A 15,786-nucleotide genomic window follows, 5' to 3' on the forward strand; every position below is an offset into this window, starting at 1 on the left:
TCATTTGTAAAAAGCCAAGAAACTGCTTGGGAAACTGCCATTTCCTGAAACCGGAAGTGGCCTCCTCAAAACCGGAAGTGGCCCTTAAACACCTTTCTCCTTGACATTTTGGCCTTTAAATTCTTTTTGCATCCATTTTAGGGACTTTTGATCTCGTTTCGACACAATTCCTGCCTAACTGAGCCATTGGCCAAAGGGGTGAAAATTTGGGGGCCACGCCCGCCAAATGGGCCAAATTTATTTTTCAGCCATTTTACCTGTTTTGGCTTCCTTTTACCAAGAAAGGACCAGAGGTTTGAAAAGTGGCCTGATTTCATTTGTAAAAAGCCAAGAAACTGCTTGGGAAACTGCCATTTCCTGAAACCGGAAGTGGCCTCCTCAAAACCGGAAGTGGTCCTTAAACACCTTTCTCCTTGACATTTTGGCCTTTAAATTCTTTTTGCATCCATTTTAGGGACTTTTGATCTCGTTTGGACACATTTCCTGCCTAACTGAGCCATTGGCCAAAGGGGTGAAAATTTGGGGGGCCACGCCCGCCAAATGGGCCAAATTTATTTTTCAGTCATTTTACCTGTTTTGACTTCCTTTTACCAAGAAAGGACCAGAGGGTTGAAAAGTGACCTGATTTCATTTGTAAAAAGCCAAGAAACTGCTTGGGAAACTGCCATTTCCTGAAACCGGAAGTGGCCTCCTTAAAACCGGAAGTGGCCCTTAAACACCATTCTCCTTGACATTTTGGTCTTTAAATTCTTTTTGCATACATTTTAGGAACTTTTGATCTCGTTTGGACAGATTTCCTGCCTAACTGAGCCATTGGCCAAAGGGGTGAAAATTTGGGGGGCCACGCCCGCCAAATGGGCCAAATTTATTTTTCAGCCATTTTACCTGTTTTGACTTCCTTTTACCAAGAAAGGACCAGAGGGTTGAAAAGTGACCTGATTTCATTTGTAAAAAGCCAAGAAACTGCTTGGGAAACTGCCATTTCCTGAAACCGGAAGTGGCCTCCTCAAAACCGGAAGTGACCCTTAAACACCTTTCTCCTTGACATTTTGGCCTTTAAATTCTTTTTGCATTAATTTTAGGGACTTTTGATCTCGTTTGGACACATTTCCTGCGTATCTGAGCCATTGGCCAAAGGGGTGAAAATTTGGGGGGCCACGCCCGCCAAATGGGCCAAATTTATTTTTCAGCCATTTTACCTGTTTTGACTTCCTTTTACCAAGAAAGGACCAGAGGGTTGAAAAGTGACCTGATTTCATTTGTAAAAAGCCAAGAAACTGCTTGGGAAACTGCCATTTCCTGAAACCGGAAGTGACCTCCTCAAAACCGGAAGTGGCCCTTAAACACCATTCTCCTTGACATTTTGGTCTTTAAATTCTTTTTGCATCCATTTTAGGGACTTTTGATCTCGTTTGGACACATTTCCTGCGTAACTGAGCCATTGGCCAAAGGCATGAAAATTTGGGGGGCCACGCCCGCCAAATGGGCCAAATTTATTTTTCAGCCATTTTACCTGTTTTGGCTTCCTTTTACCAAGAAAGGACCAGAGGGTTGAAAAGTGACCTGATTTCATTTGTAAAAAGCCAAGAAACTGCTTGGGAAACTGCCATTTCCTGAAACCGGAAGTGGCCTCCTCAAAACCGGAAGTGGCCCTTAAACACCTTTCTCCTTGACATTTTCGCCTTTAAATTCTTTTTGCATCCATTTTAAGGATTTTTGATCTCGTTTGGACACATTTCCTGCCTAACTGAGCCATTGGCCAAAGGGGTGAAAATTTGGGGGGCCACGCCCGCCAAATGGGCCAAATTTATTTTTCAGCCATTTTACCTGTTTTGACTTCCTTTTACCAAGAAAGGACCAGAGGGTTGAAAAGTGACCTGATTTCATTTGTAAAAAGCCAAGAAACTGCTTGGGAAACTGCCATTTCCTGAAACCGGAAGTGGCCTCCTTAAAACCGGAAGTGGCCCTTAAACACCATTCTCCTTGACATTTTGGTCTTTAAATTCTTTTTGCATACATTTTAGAGACTTTTGATCTCGTTTGGACAGATTTCCTGCCTAACTGAGCCATTGGCCAAAGGGGTGAAAATTTGGGGGGCCACGCCCGCCAAATGGGCCAAATTTATTTTTCAGCCATTTTACCTGTTTTGACTTCCTTTTACCAAGAAAGGACCAGAGGGTTGAAAAGTGACCTGATTTCATTTGTAAAAAGCCAAGAAACTGCTTGGGAAACTGCCATTTCCTGAAACCGGAAGTGGCCTCCTCAAAACCGGAAGTGACCCTTAAACACCTTTCTCCTTGACATTTTGGCCTTTAAATTCTTTTTGCATCCATTTTAGGGACTTTTGATCTCATTTGGACACATTTCCTGCGTATCTGAGCCATTGGCCAAAGGGGTGAAAATTTGGGGGGCCACGCCCGCCAAATGGGCCAAATTTATTTTTCAGCCATTTTACCTGTTTTGACTTCCTTTTACCAAGAAAGGACCAGAGGGTTGAAAAGTGACCTGATTTCATTTGTAAAAAGCCAAGAAACTGCTTGGGAAACTGCCATTTCCTGAAACCGGAAGTGACCTCCTCAAAACCGGAAGTGGCCCTTAAACACCATTCTCCTTGACATTTTGGTCTTTAAATTCTTTTTGCATCCATTTTAGGGACTTTTGATCTCGTTTGGACACATTTCCTGCGTAACTGAGCCATTGGCCAAAGGCATGAAAATTTGGGGGGCCACGCCCGCCAAATGGGCCAAATTTATTTTTCAGCCATTTTACCTGTTTTGACTTCCTTTTACCAAGAAAGGACCAGAGGGTTGAAAAGTGACCTGATTTCATTTGTAAAAAGCCAAGAAACTGCTTGGGAAACTGCCATTTCCTGAAACCGGAAGTGGCCTCCTGAAAACCGGAAGTGGTCCTTAAACACCTTTCTCCTTGACATTTTGGCCTTTAAATTCTTTTTGCATCCATTTTAGGGACTTTTGATCTCGTTTGTATACATTTCCTGCCTAACTGAGCCATTGGCCAAAGGGGTGAAAATTTGGGGGGCCACGCCCTCCAAATGGGCCAAATTTATTTTTCAGCCTTTTTACCTGTTTTGACTTCCTTTTACCAAGAAAGGACCAGAGGGTTGAAAAGTGACCTGATTTCATTTGTAAAAAGCCAAGAAACTGCTTGGGAAACTGCCATTTCCTGAAACCGGAAGTGGCCTCCTCAAAACCGGAAGTGGCCCTTAAACTCCTTTCTCCATGACATTTTGGCCTTTAAATTCTTTTTGCATCCATTTTAGGGACTTTTGATCTCATTTGGACACATTTCCTGCGTATCTGAGCCATTGGCCAAAGGGGTGAAAATTTGGGGGGCCACGCCCGCCAAATGGGCCAAATTTATTTTTCAGCCATTTTACCTGTTTTGACTTCCTTTTACCAAGAAAGGACCAGAGGGTTGAAAAGTGACCTGATTTCATTTGTAAAAAGCCAAGAAACTGCTTGGGAAACTGCCATTTCCTGAAACCGGAAGTGGCCTCCTCAAAACCGGAAGTGGCCCTTAAACTCCTTTCTCCATGACATTTTGGCCTTTAAATTCTTTTTGCATCCATTTTAGGGACTTTTGATCTCATTTGGACACATTTCCTGCGTATCTGAGCCATTGGCCAAAGGGGTGAAAATTTGGGGGGCCACGCCCGCCAAATGGGCCAAATTTATTTTTCAGCCATTTTACCTGTTTTGACTTCCTTTTACCAAGAAAGGACCAGAGGGTTGAAAAGTCACCTGATTTCATTTGTAAAAAGCAAAGAAACTGCTTGGGAAACTGCCATTTCCTGAAACCGGAAGTGGCCTCCTCAAAACCGGAAGTGGCCCTTAAACACCTTTCTCCTTGACATTTTGGCCTTTAAATTCTTTTTGCATCCATTTTAGGGACTTTTGATCTCGTTTGGACACATTTCCTGCGTATCTGAGCCATTGGCCAAAGGGGTGAAAATTTGGGGGGCCACGCCCGCCAAATGGGCCAAATTTATTTTTCAGCCTTTTTTACCTGTTTTGACTTCCTTTTACCAAGAAAGGACCAGAGGGTTGAAAAGTGACCTGATTTCATTTGTAAAAAGCCAAGAAACTGCTTGGGAAACTGCCATTTCCTGAAACCGGAAGTGGCCTCCTCAAAACCGGAAGTGGCCCTTAAACACCTTTCTCCTTGACATTTTGGCCTTTAAATTCTTTTTGCATCCATTTTAGGGACTTTTGATCTCGTTTGGACACAATTCCTGCCTAACTGAGCCATTGGCCAAAGGGGTGAAAATTTGGGGGCCACGCCCGCCAAATGGGCCAAATTTATTTTTCAGCCATTTTACCTGTTTTGGCTTCCTTTTACCAAGAAAGGACCAGAGGGTTCAAAAGTGACCTGATTTCATTTGTAAAAAGCCAAGAAACTGCTTGGGAAACTGCCATTTCCTGAAACCGGAAGTGGCCTCCTCAAAACCGGAAGTGGCCCTTAAACACCTTTCTCCTTGACATTTTGGCCTTTAAATTCTTTTTGCATCCATTTTAGGGACTTTTGATCTCGTTTGGACACAATTCCTGCCTAACTGAGCCATTGGCCAAAGGGGTGAAAATTTGGGGGCCACGCCCGCCAAATGGGCCAAATTTATTTTTCAGCCATTTTACCTGTTTTGCTTTCCTTTTACCAAGAAAGGACCAGAGGGTTGAAAAGTGACCTGATTTCATTTGTAAAAAGCCAAGAAACTGCTTGGGAAACTGCCATTTCCTGAAACCGGAAGTGGCCTCCTCAAAACCGGAAGTGGCCCTTAAACACCTTTCTCCTTGACATTTTGGCCTTTAAATTCTTTTTGCATCCATTTTAGGGACTTTTGATCTCGTTTGGACACAATTCCTGCCTAACTGAGCCATTGGCCAAAGGGGTGAAAATTTGGGGGCCATGCCCGCCAAATGGGCCAAATTTATTTTTCAGCCATTTTACCTGTTTTGGCTTCCTTTTACCAAGAAAGGACCAGAGGGTTGAAAAGTGACCTGATTTCATTTGTAAAAAGCCAAGAAACTGCTTGGGAAACTGCCATTTCCTGAAACCGGAAGTGGCTTCCTCAAAACCGGAAGTGGCCCTTAAACACCTTTCTCCTTGACATTTTGGCCTTTAAATTCTTTTTGCATCCATTTTAGGGACTTTTGAACTCGTTTGTATACATTTCCTGCCTAACTGAGCCATTGGCCAAAGGGGTGAAAATTTGGGGGGCCACGCCCTCCAAATGGGCCAAATTTATTTTTCAGCCTTTTTACCTGTTTTGACTTCCTTTTACTAAGAAAGGACCAGAGGGTTGAAAAGTGACCTGATTTCATTTGTAAAAAGCCAAGAAACTGCTTGGGAAACTGCCATTTCCTGAAACCGGAAGTGGCCTCCTCAAAACCGGAAGTGGCCCTTAAACACCTTTCTCCTTGACATTTTGGTCTTTAAATTCTTTTTGCATACATTTTAGGGACTTTTGATCTCGTTTGGACACATTTCCTGCCTAACTGAGCCATTGGCCAAAGGGGTGAAAATTTGGGGGGCCACGCCCGCCAAATGGGCCAAATTTATTTTTCAGCCATTTTACCTGTTTTGACTTCCTTTTACCAAGAAAGGACCAGAGGGTTGAAAAGTGGCCTGATTTCATTTGTAAAAAGCCAAGAAACTGCTTGGGAAACTGCCATTTCCTGAAACCGGAAGTGGCCTCCTCAAAACCGGAAGTGGTCCTTAAACACCTTTCTCCCTGACATTTTGGCCTTTAAATTCTTTTTGCATCCATTTTAGGGACTTTTGATCTCGTTTGGACACATTTCCTGCCTAACTGAGCCATTGGCCAAAGGGGTGAAAATTTGGGGGGCCACGCCCGCCAAATGGGCCAAATTTATTTTTCAGCCATTTTACCTGTTTTGACTTCCTTTTACCAAGAAAGGACCAGAGGGTTGAAAACTGTCCTGATTTCATTTGTAAAAAGCCAAGAAACTGCTTGGGAAACTGCCATTTCCTGAAACCGGAAGTGGCCTCCTTAAAACCGGAAGTGGCCCTTAAACACCATTCTCCTTGACATTTTGGTCTTTAAATTCTTTTTGCATACATTTTAGGAACTTTTGATCTCGTTTGGACAGATTTCCTGCCTAACTGAGCCATTGGCCAAAGGGGTGAAAATTTGGGGGGCCACGCCCGCCAAATGGGCCAAATTTATTTTTCAGCCATTTTACCTGTTTTGACTTCCTTTTACCAAGAAAGGACCAGAGGGTTGAAAAGTGACCTGATTTCATTTGTAAAAAGCCAAGAAACTGCTTGGGAAACTGCCATTTCCTGAAACCGGAAGTGGCCTCCTCAAAACCGGAAGTGACCCTTAAACACCTTTCTCCTTGACATTTTGGCCTTTAAATTCTTTTTGCATTAATTTTAGGGACTTTTGATCTCGTTTGGACACATTTCCTGCGTATCTGAGCCATTGGCCAAAGGGGTGAAAATTTGGGGGGCCACGCCCGCCAAATGGGCCAAATTTATTTTTCAGCCATTTTACCTGTTTTGACTTCCTTTTACCAAGAAAGGACCAGAGGGTTGAAAAGTGACCTGATTTCATTTGTAAAAAGCCAAGAAACTGCTTGGGAAACTGCCATTTCCTGAAACCGGAAGTGACCTCCTCAAAACCGGAAGTGGCCCTTAAACAACATTCTCCTTGACATTTTGGTCTTTAAATTCTTTTTGCATCCATTTTAGGGACTTTTGATCTAGTTTGGACACATTTCCTGCGTAACTGAGCCATTGGCCAAAGGCATGAAAATTTGGGGGGCCACGCCCGCCAAATGGGCCAAATTTATTTTTCAGCCATTTTACCTGTTTTGACTTCCTTTTACCAAGAAAGGACCAGAGGGTTGAAAAGTGACCTGATTTCATTTGTAAAAAGCCAAGAAACTGCTTGGGAAACTGCCATTTCCTGAAACCGGAAGTGGCCTCCTCAAAACCGGAAGTGGCCCTTAAACACCTTTCTCCTTGACATTTTGGCCTTTAAATTCTTTTTGCATCCATTTTAGGGACTTTTGATCTCGTTTGGACACAATTCCTGCCTAACTGAGCCATTGGCCAAAGGGGTGAAAATTTGGGGGCCACGCCCGCCAAATGGGCCAAATTTATTTTTCAGCCATTTTACCTGTTTTGGCTTCCTTTTACCAAGAAAGGACCAGAGGGTTGAAAAGTGACCTGATTTCATTTGTAAAAAGCCAAGAAACTGCTTGGGAAACTGCCATTTCCTGAAACCGGAAGTGGCTTCCTCAAAACCGGAAGTGGTCCTTAAACACCTTTCTCCTTGACATTTTGGCCTTTAAATTCTTTTTGCATCCATTTTAGGGACTTTTGATCTCGTTTGGACACATTTCCTGCCTAACTGAGCCATTGGCCAAAGGGGTGAAAATTTGGGGGGCCACGCCCGCCAAATGGGCCAAATTTATTTTTCAGCCATTTTACCTGTTTTGACTTCCTTTTACCAAGAAAGGACCAGAGGGTTGAAAAGTGACCTGATTTCATTTGTAAAAAGCCAAGAAACTGCTTGGGAAACTGCCATTTCCTGAAACCGGAAGTGGCCTCCTTAAAACCGGAAGTGGCCCTTAAACACCATTCTCCTTGACATTTTGGTCTTTAAATTCTTTTTGCATACATTTTAGGGACTTTTGATCTCGTTTGGACAGATTTCCTGCCTAACTGAGCCATTGGCCAAAGGGGTGAAAATTTGGGGGGCCACGCCCGCCAAATGGGCCAAATTTATTTTTCAGCCATTTTACCTGTTTTGACTTCCTTTTACCAAGAAAGGACCAGAGGGTTGAAAAGTGACCTGATTTCATTTGTAAAAAGCCAAGAAACTGCTTGGGAAACTGCCATTTCCTGAAACCGGAAGTGGCCTCCTCAAAACCGGAAGTGACCCTTAAACACCTTTCTCCTTGACATTTTGGCCTTTAAATTCTTTTTGCATCCATTTTAGGGACTTTTGATCTCGTTTGGACACATTTCCTGCGTATCTGAGCCATTGGCCAAAGGGGTGAAAATTTGGGGGGCCACGCCCGCCAAATGGGCCAAATTTATTTTTCAGCCATTTTACCTGTTTTGACTTCCTTTTACCAAGAAAGGACCAGAGGGTTGAAAAGTGACCTGATTTCATTTGTAAAAAGCCAAGAAACTGCTTGGGAAACTGCCATTTCCTGAAACCGGAAGTGACCTCCTCAAAACCGGAAGTGGCCCTTAAACACCATTCTCCTTGACATTTTGGTCTTTAAATTCTTTTTGCATCCATTTTAGGGACTTTTGATCTCGTTTGGACACATTTCCTGCGTAACTGAGCCATTGGCCAAAGGCATGAAAATTTGGGGGGCCACGCCCGCCAAATGGGCCAACTTTATTTTTCAGCCATTTTACCTGTTTTGACTTCCTTTTACCAAGAAAGGACCAGAGGGTTGAAAAGTGACCTGATTTCATTTGTAAAAAGCCAAGAAACTGCTTGGGAAACTGCCATTTCCTGAAACCGGAAGTGGCCTCCTCAAAACCGGAAGTGGTCCTTAAACACCTTTCTCCTTGACATTTTGGCCTTTAAATTCTTTTTGCATCCATTTTAGGGACTTTTGATCTCGTTTGTATACATTTCCTGCCTAACTGAGCCATTGGCCAAAGGGGTGAAAATTTGGGGGGCCACGCCCTCCAAATGGGCCAAATTTATTTTTCAGCCATTTTACCTGTTTTGACTTCCTTTTACCAAGAAAGGACCAGAGGGTTGAAAAGTGACCTGATTTCATTTGTAAAAAGCCAAGAAACTGCTTGGGAAACTGCCATTTCCTGAAACCGGAAGTGGCCTCCTCAAAACCGGAAGTGGCCCTTAAACTCCTTTCTCCATGACATTTTGGCCTTTAAATTCTTTTTGCATCCATTTTAGGGACTTTTGATCTCATTTGGACACATTTCCTGCGTATCTGAGCCATTGGCCAAAGGGGTGAAAATTTGGGGGGCCACGCCCGCCAAATGGGCCAAATTTATTTTTCAGCCATTTTACCTGTTTTGACTTCCTTTTACCAAGAAAGGACCAGAGGGTTGAAAAGTGACCTGATTTCATTTGTAAAAAGCCAAGAAACTGCTTGGGAAACTGCCATTTCCTGAAACCGGAAGTGGCCTCCTCAAAACCGGAAGTGGCCCTTAAACTCCTTTCTCCATGACATTTTGGCCTTTAAATTCTTTTTGCATCCATTTTAGGGACTTTTGATCTCATTTGGACACATTTCCTGCGTATCTGAGCCATTGGCCAAAGGGGTGAAAATTTGGGGGGCCACGCCCGCCAAATGGGCCAAATTTATTTTTCAGCCATTTTACCTGTTTTGACTTCCTTTTACCAAGAAAGGACCAGAGGGTTGAAAAGTGACCTGATTTCATTTGTAAAAAGCCAAGAAACTGCTTGGGAAACTGCCATTTCCTGAAACCGGAAGTGGCCTCCTCAAAACCGGAAGTGGCCCTTAAACACCTTTCTCCTTGACATTTTGGCCTTTAAATTCTTTTTGCATCCATTTTAGGGACTTTTGATCTCGTTTGGACACAATTCCTGCCTAACTGAGCCATTGGCCAAAGGGGTGAAAATTTGGGGGCCACGCCCGCCAAATGGGCCAAATTTATTTTTTAGCCATTTTACCTGTTTTGGCTTCCTTTTACCAAGAAAGGACCAGAGGGTTGAAAAGTGACCTGATTTCATTTGTAAAAAGCCAAGAAACTGCTTGGGAAACTGCCATTTCCTGAAACCGGAAGTGGCCTCCTCAAAACCGGAAGTGGCCCTTAAACACCTTTCTCCTTGACATTTTGGCCTTTAAATTCTTTTTGCATCCATTTTAGGGACTTTTGATCTCGTTTGGACACAATTCCTGCCTAACTGAGCCATTGGCCAAAGGGGTGAAAATTTGGGGGCCACGCCCGCCAAATGGGCCAAATTTATTTTTCAGCCATTTTACCTGTTTTGACTTCCTTTTACCAAGAAAGGACCAGAGGGTTGAAAAGTGACCTGATTTCATTTGTAAAAAGCCAAGAAACTGCTTGGGAAACTGCCATTTCCTGAAACCGGAAGTGGCCTCCTCAAAACCGGAAGTGGCCCTTAAACACCTTTCTCCTTGACATTTTGGCCTTTAAATTCTTTTTGCATCCATTTTAGGGACTTTTGATCTCGTTTGGACACAATTCCTGCCTAACTGAGCCATTGGCCAAAGGGGTGAAAATTTGGGGGCCACGCCCGCCAAATGGGCCAAATTTATTTTTCAGCCATTTTACCTGTTTTGGCTTCCTTTTACCAAGAAAGGACCAGAGGGTTGAAAAGTGACCTGATTTCATTTGTAAAAAGCCAAGAAACTGCTTGGGAAACTGCCATTTCCTGAAACCGGAAGTGGCTTCCTCAAAACCGGAAGTGGCCCTTAAACACCTTTCTCCTTGACATTTTGGCCTTTAAATTCTTTTTGCATCCATTTTAGGGACTTTTGAACTCGTTTGTATACATTTCCTGCCTAACTGAGCCATTGGCCAAAGGGGTGAAAATTTGGGGGGCCACGCCTTCCAAATGGGCCAAATTTATTTTTCAGCCTTTTTACCTGTTTTGACTTCCTTTTACTAAGAAAGGACCAGAGGGTTGAAAAGTGACCTGATTTCATTTGTAAAAAGCCAAGAAACTGCTTGGGAAACTGCCATTTCCTGAAACCGGAAGTGGCCTCCTCAAAACCGGAAGTGGCCCTTAAACACCTTTCTCCTTGACATTTTGGCCTTTAAATTCTTTTTGCATCCATTTTAGGGACTTTTGAACTCGTTTGTATACATTTCCTGCCTAACTGAGCCATTGGCCAAAGGGGTGAAAATTTGGGGGGCCACGCCTTCCAAATGGGCCAAATTTATTTTTCAGCCTTTTTACCTGTTTTGACTTCCTTTTACTAAGAAAGGACCAGAGGGTTGAAAAGTGACCTGATTTCATTTGTAAAAAGCCAAGAAACTGCTTGGGAAACTGCCATTTCCTGAAACCGGAAGTGGCCTCCTCAAAACCGGAAGTGGCCCTTAAACACCTTTCTCCTTGACATTTTGGTCTTTAAATTTTTTTTGCATACATTTTAGGGACTTTTGATCTCGTTTGGACACATTTCCTGCCTAACTGAGCCATTGGCCAAAGGGGTGAAAATTTGGGGGGCCACGCCCGCCAAATGGGCCAAATTTATTTTTCAGCCATTTTACCTGTTTTGACTTCCTTTTACCAAGAAAGGACCAGAGGGTTGAAAAGTGGCCTGATTTCATTTGTAAAAAGCCAAGAAACTGCTTGGGAAACTGCCATTTCCTGAAACCGGAAGTGGCCTCCTCAAAACCGGAAGTGGTCCTTAAACACCTTTCTCCTTGACATTTTGGCCTTTAAATTCTTTTTGCATCCATTTTAGGGACTTTTGATCTCGTTTGGACACATTTCCTGCCTAACTGAGCCATTGGCCAAAGGGGTGAAAATTTGGGGGGCCACGCCCGCCAAATGGGCCAAATTTATTTTTCAGCCATTTTACCTGTTTTGACTTCCTTTTACCAAGAAAGGACCAGAGGGTTGAAAAGTGACCTGATTTCATTTGTAAAAAGCCAAGAAACTGCTTGGGAAACTGCCATTTCCTGAAACCGGAAGTGGCCTCCTCAAAACCGGAAGTGACCCTTAAACACCATTCTCCTTGACATTTTGGTCTTTAAATTCTTTTTGCATCCATTTTAGGGACTTTTGATGTCGTTTGGACACATTTCCTGCGTAACTGAGCCATTGGCCAAAGGCATGAAAATTTGGGGGGCCACGCCTGCCAAATGGGCCAAATTTATTTTTCAGCCATTTTACCTGTTTTGACTTCCTTTTACCAAGAAAGGACCAGAGGGTTGAAAAGTGACCTGATTTCATTTGTAAAAAGCCAAGAAACTGCTTGGGAAACTGCCATTTCCTGAAACCGGAAGTGGCCTCCTCAAAACCGGAAGTGGCCCTTAAACACCTTTCTCCTTGACATTTTGGCCTTTAAATTCTTTTTGCATCCATTTTAGGGACTTTTGATCTCGTTTGGACACAATTCCTGCCTAACTGAGCCATTGGCCAAAGGGGTGAAAATTTGGGGGCCACGCCCGCCAAATGGGCCAAATTTATTTTTCAGCCATTTTACCTGTTTTGGCTTCCTTTTACCAAGAAAGGACCAGAGGGTTGAAAAGTGACCTGATTTCATTTGTAAAAAGCCAAGAAACTGCTTGGGAAACTGCCATTTCCTGAAACCGGAAGTGGCTTCCTCAAAACCGGAAGTGGCCCTTAAACACCTTTCTCCTTGACATTTTGGCCTTTAAATTCTTTTTGCATCCATTTTAGGGACTTTTGATCTCGTTTGGACACATTTCCTGCCTAACTGAGCCATTGGCCAAAGGGGTGAAAATTTGGGGGGCCACGCCCGCCAAATGGGCCAAATTTATTTTTCAGCCATTTTACCTGTTTTGACTTCCTTTTACCAAGAAAGGACCAGAGGGTTGAAACGTGACCTGATTTCATTTGTAAAAAGCCAAGAAACTGCTTGGGAAACTGCCATTTCCTGAAACCGGAAGTGGCCTCCTTAAAACCGGAAGTGGCCCTTAAACACCATTCTCCTTGACATTTTGGTCTTTAAATTCTTTTTGCATACATTTTAGGGACTTTTGATCTCGTTTGGACAGATTTCCTGCCTAACTGAGCCATTGGCCAAAGGGGTGAAAATTTGGGGGGCCACGCCCGCCAAATGGGCCAAATTTATTTTTCAGCCATTTTACCTGTTTTGACTTCCTTTTACCAAGAAAGGACCAGAGGGTTGAAAAGTGACCTGATTTCATTTGTAAAAAGCCAAGAAACTGCTTGGGAAACTGCCATTTCCTGAAACCGGAAGTGGCCTCCTCAAAACCGGAAGTGGTCCTTAAACACCTTTCTCCTTGACATTTTGGCCTTTAAATTCTTTTTGCATCCATTTTAGGGACTTTTGATCTCGTTTGGACACATTTCCTGCCTAACTGAGCCATTGGCCAAAGGGGTGAAAATTTGGGGGGCCACGCCCGCCAAATGGGCCAAATTTATTTTTCAGCCATTTTACCTGTTTTGACTTCCTTTTACCAAGAAAGGACCAGAGGGTTGAAAAGTGACCTGATTTCATTTGCAAAAAGCCAAGAAACTGCTTGGGAAACTGCCATTTCCTGAAACCGGAAGTGGCCTCCTTAAAACCGGAAGTGGCCCTTAAACACCATTCTCCTTGACATTTTGGTCTTTAAATTCTTTTTGCATCCATTTTAGGGACTTTTGATCTCGTTTGGACACATTTCCTGCGTAACTGAGCCATTGGCCAAAGGGGTGAAAATTTGGGGGGCCACGCCCGCCAAATGGGCCAAATTTATTTTTCAGCCATTTTACCTGTTTTGACTTCCTTTTACCAAGAAAGGACCAGAGGGTTGAAAAGTGACCTGATTTCATTTGTAAAAAGCCAAGAAACTGCTTGGGAAACTGCCATTTCCTGAAACCGGAAGTGGCCTCCTCAAAACCGGAAGTGACCCTTAAACACCTTTCTCCTTGACATTTTGGCCTTTAAATTCTTTTTGCATCCATTTTAGGGACTTTTGATCTCGTTTGGACACATTTCCTGCGTATCTGAGCCATTGGCCAAAGGGGTGAAAATTTGGGGGGCCACGCCCGCCAAATGGGCCAAATTTATTTTTCAGCCATTTTACCTGTTTTGACTTCCTTTTACCAAGAAAGGACCAGAGGGTTGAAAAGTGACCTGATTTCATTTGTAAAAAGCCAAGAAACTGCTTGGGAAACTGCCATTTCCTGAAACCGGAAGTGACCTCCTCAAAACCGGAAGTGGCCCTTAAACACCATTCTCCTTGACATTTTGGTCTTTAAATTCTTTTTGCATCCATTTTAGGGACTTTTGATCTCGTTTGGACACATTTCCTGCGTAACTGAGCCATTGGCCAAAGGCATGAAAATTTGGGGGGCCACGCCCGCCAAATGGGCCAACTTTATTTTTCAGCCATTTTACCTGTTTTGACTTCCTTTTACCAAGAAAGGACCAGAGGGTTGAAAAGTGACCTGATTTCATTTGTAAAAAGCCAAGAAACTGCTTGGGAAACTGCCATTTCCTGAAACCGGAAGTGGCCTCCTCAAAACCGGAAGTGGTCCTTAAACACCTTTCTCCTTGACATTTTGGCCTTTAAATTCTTTTTGCATCCATTTTAGGGACTTTTGATCTCGTTTGTATACATTTCCTGCCTAACTGAGCCATTGGCCAAAGGGGTGAAAATTTGGGGGGCCACGCCCTCCAAATGGGCCAAATTTATTTTTCAGCCTTTTTACCTGTTTTGACTTCCTTTTACCAAGAAAGGACCAGAGGGTTGAAAAGTGACCTGATTTCATTTGTAAAAAGCCAAGAAACTGCTTGGGAAACTGCCATTTCCTGAAACCGGAAGTGGCCTCCTCAAAACCGGAAGTGGCCCTTAAACTCCTTTCTCCATGACATTTTGGCCTTTAAATTCTTTTTGCATCCATTTTAGGGACTTTTGATCTCATTTGGACACATTTCCTGCGTATCTGAGCCATTGGCCAAAGGGGTGAAAATTTGGGGGGCCACGCCCGCCAAATGGGCCAAATTTATTTTTCAGCCATTTTACCTGTTTTGACTTCCTTTTACCAAGAAAGGACCAGAGGGTTGAAAAGTGACCTGATTTCATTTGTAAAAAGCCAAGAAACTGCTTGGGAAACTGCCATTTCCTGAAACCGGAAGTGGCCTCCTCAAAACCGGAAGTGGCCCTTAAACTCCTTTCTCCATGACATTTTGGCCTTTAAATTCTTTTTGCATCCATTTTAGGGACTTTTGATCTCATTTGGACACATTTCCTGCGTATCTGAGCCATTGGCCAAAGGGGTGAAAATTTGGGGGGCCACGCCCGCCAAATGGGCCAAATTTATTTTTCAGCCATTTTACCTGTTTTGACTTCCTTTTACCAAGAAAGGACCAGAGGGTTGAAAAGTGACCTGATTTCATTTGTAAAAAGCCAAGAAACTGCTTGGGAAACTGCCATTTCCTGAAACCGGAAGTGGCCTCCTCAAAACCGGAAGTGGCCCTTAAACACCTTTCTCCTTGACATTTTGGCCTTTAAATTCTTTTTGCATCCATTTTAGGGACTTTTGATCTCGTTTGGACACAATTCCTGCCTAACTGAGCCATTGGCCAAAGGGGTGAAAATTTGGGGGCCACGCCCGCCAAATGGGCCAAATTTATTTTTTAGCCATTTTACCTGTTTTGGCTTCCTTTTACCAAGAAAGGACCAGAGGGTTGAAAAGTGACCTGATTTCATTTGTAAAAAGCCAAGAAACTGCTTGGGAAACTGCCATTTCCTGAAACCGGAAGTGGCCTCCTCAAAACCGGAAGTGGCCCTTAAACACCTTTCTCCTTGACATTTTGGCCTTTAAATTCTTTTTGCATCCATTTTAGGGACTTTTGATCTCGTTTGGACACAATTCCTGCCTAACTGAGCCATTGGCCAAAGGGGTGAAAATTTGGGGGCCACGCCCGCCAAATGGGCCAAATTTATTTTTCAGCCATTTTACCTGTTTTGACTTCCTTTTACCAAGAAAGGACCAGAGGGTTGAAAAGTGACCTGATTTCATTTGTAAAAAGCCAAGAAACTGCTTGGGAAACTGCCATTTCCTGAAACCGGAAGTGGCCTCCTCAAAACCGGAAGTGGCCCTTAAACACCTTT

Source organism: Aquarana catesbeiana, linkage group LG08 (assembly GCF_042186555.1).
Source record: "Aquarana catesbeiana isolate 2022-GZ linkage group LG08, ASM4218655v1, whole genome shotgun sequence".
In the NCBI taxonomy this organism is placed as follows: Eukaryota; Metazoa; Chordata; class Amphibia; order Anura; family Ranidae; genus Aquarana; species Aquarana catesbeiana.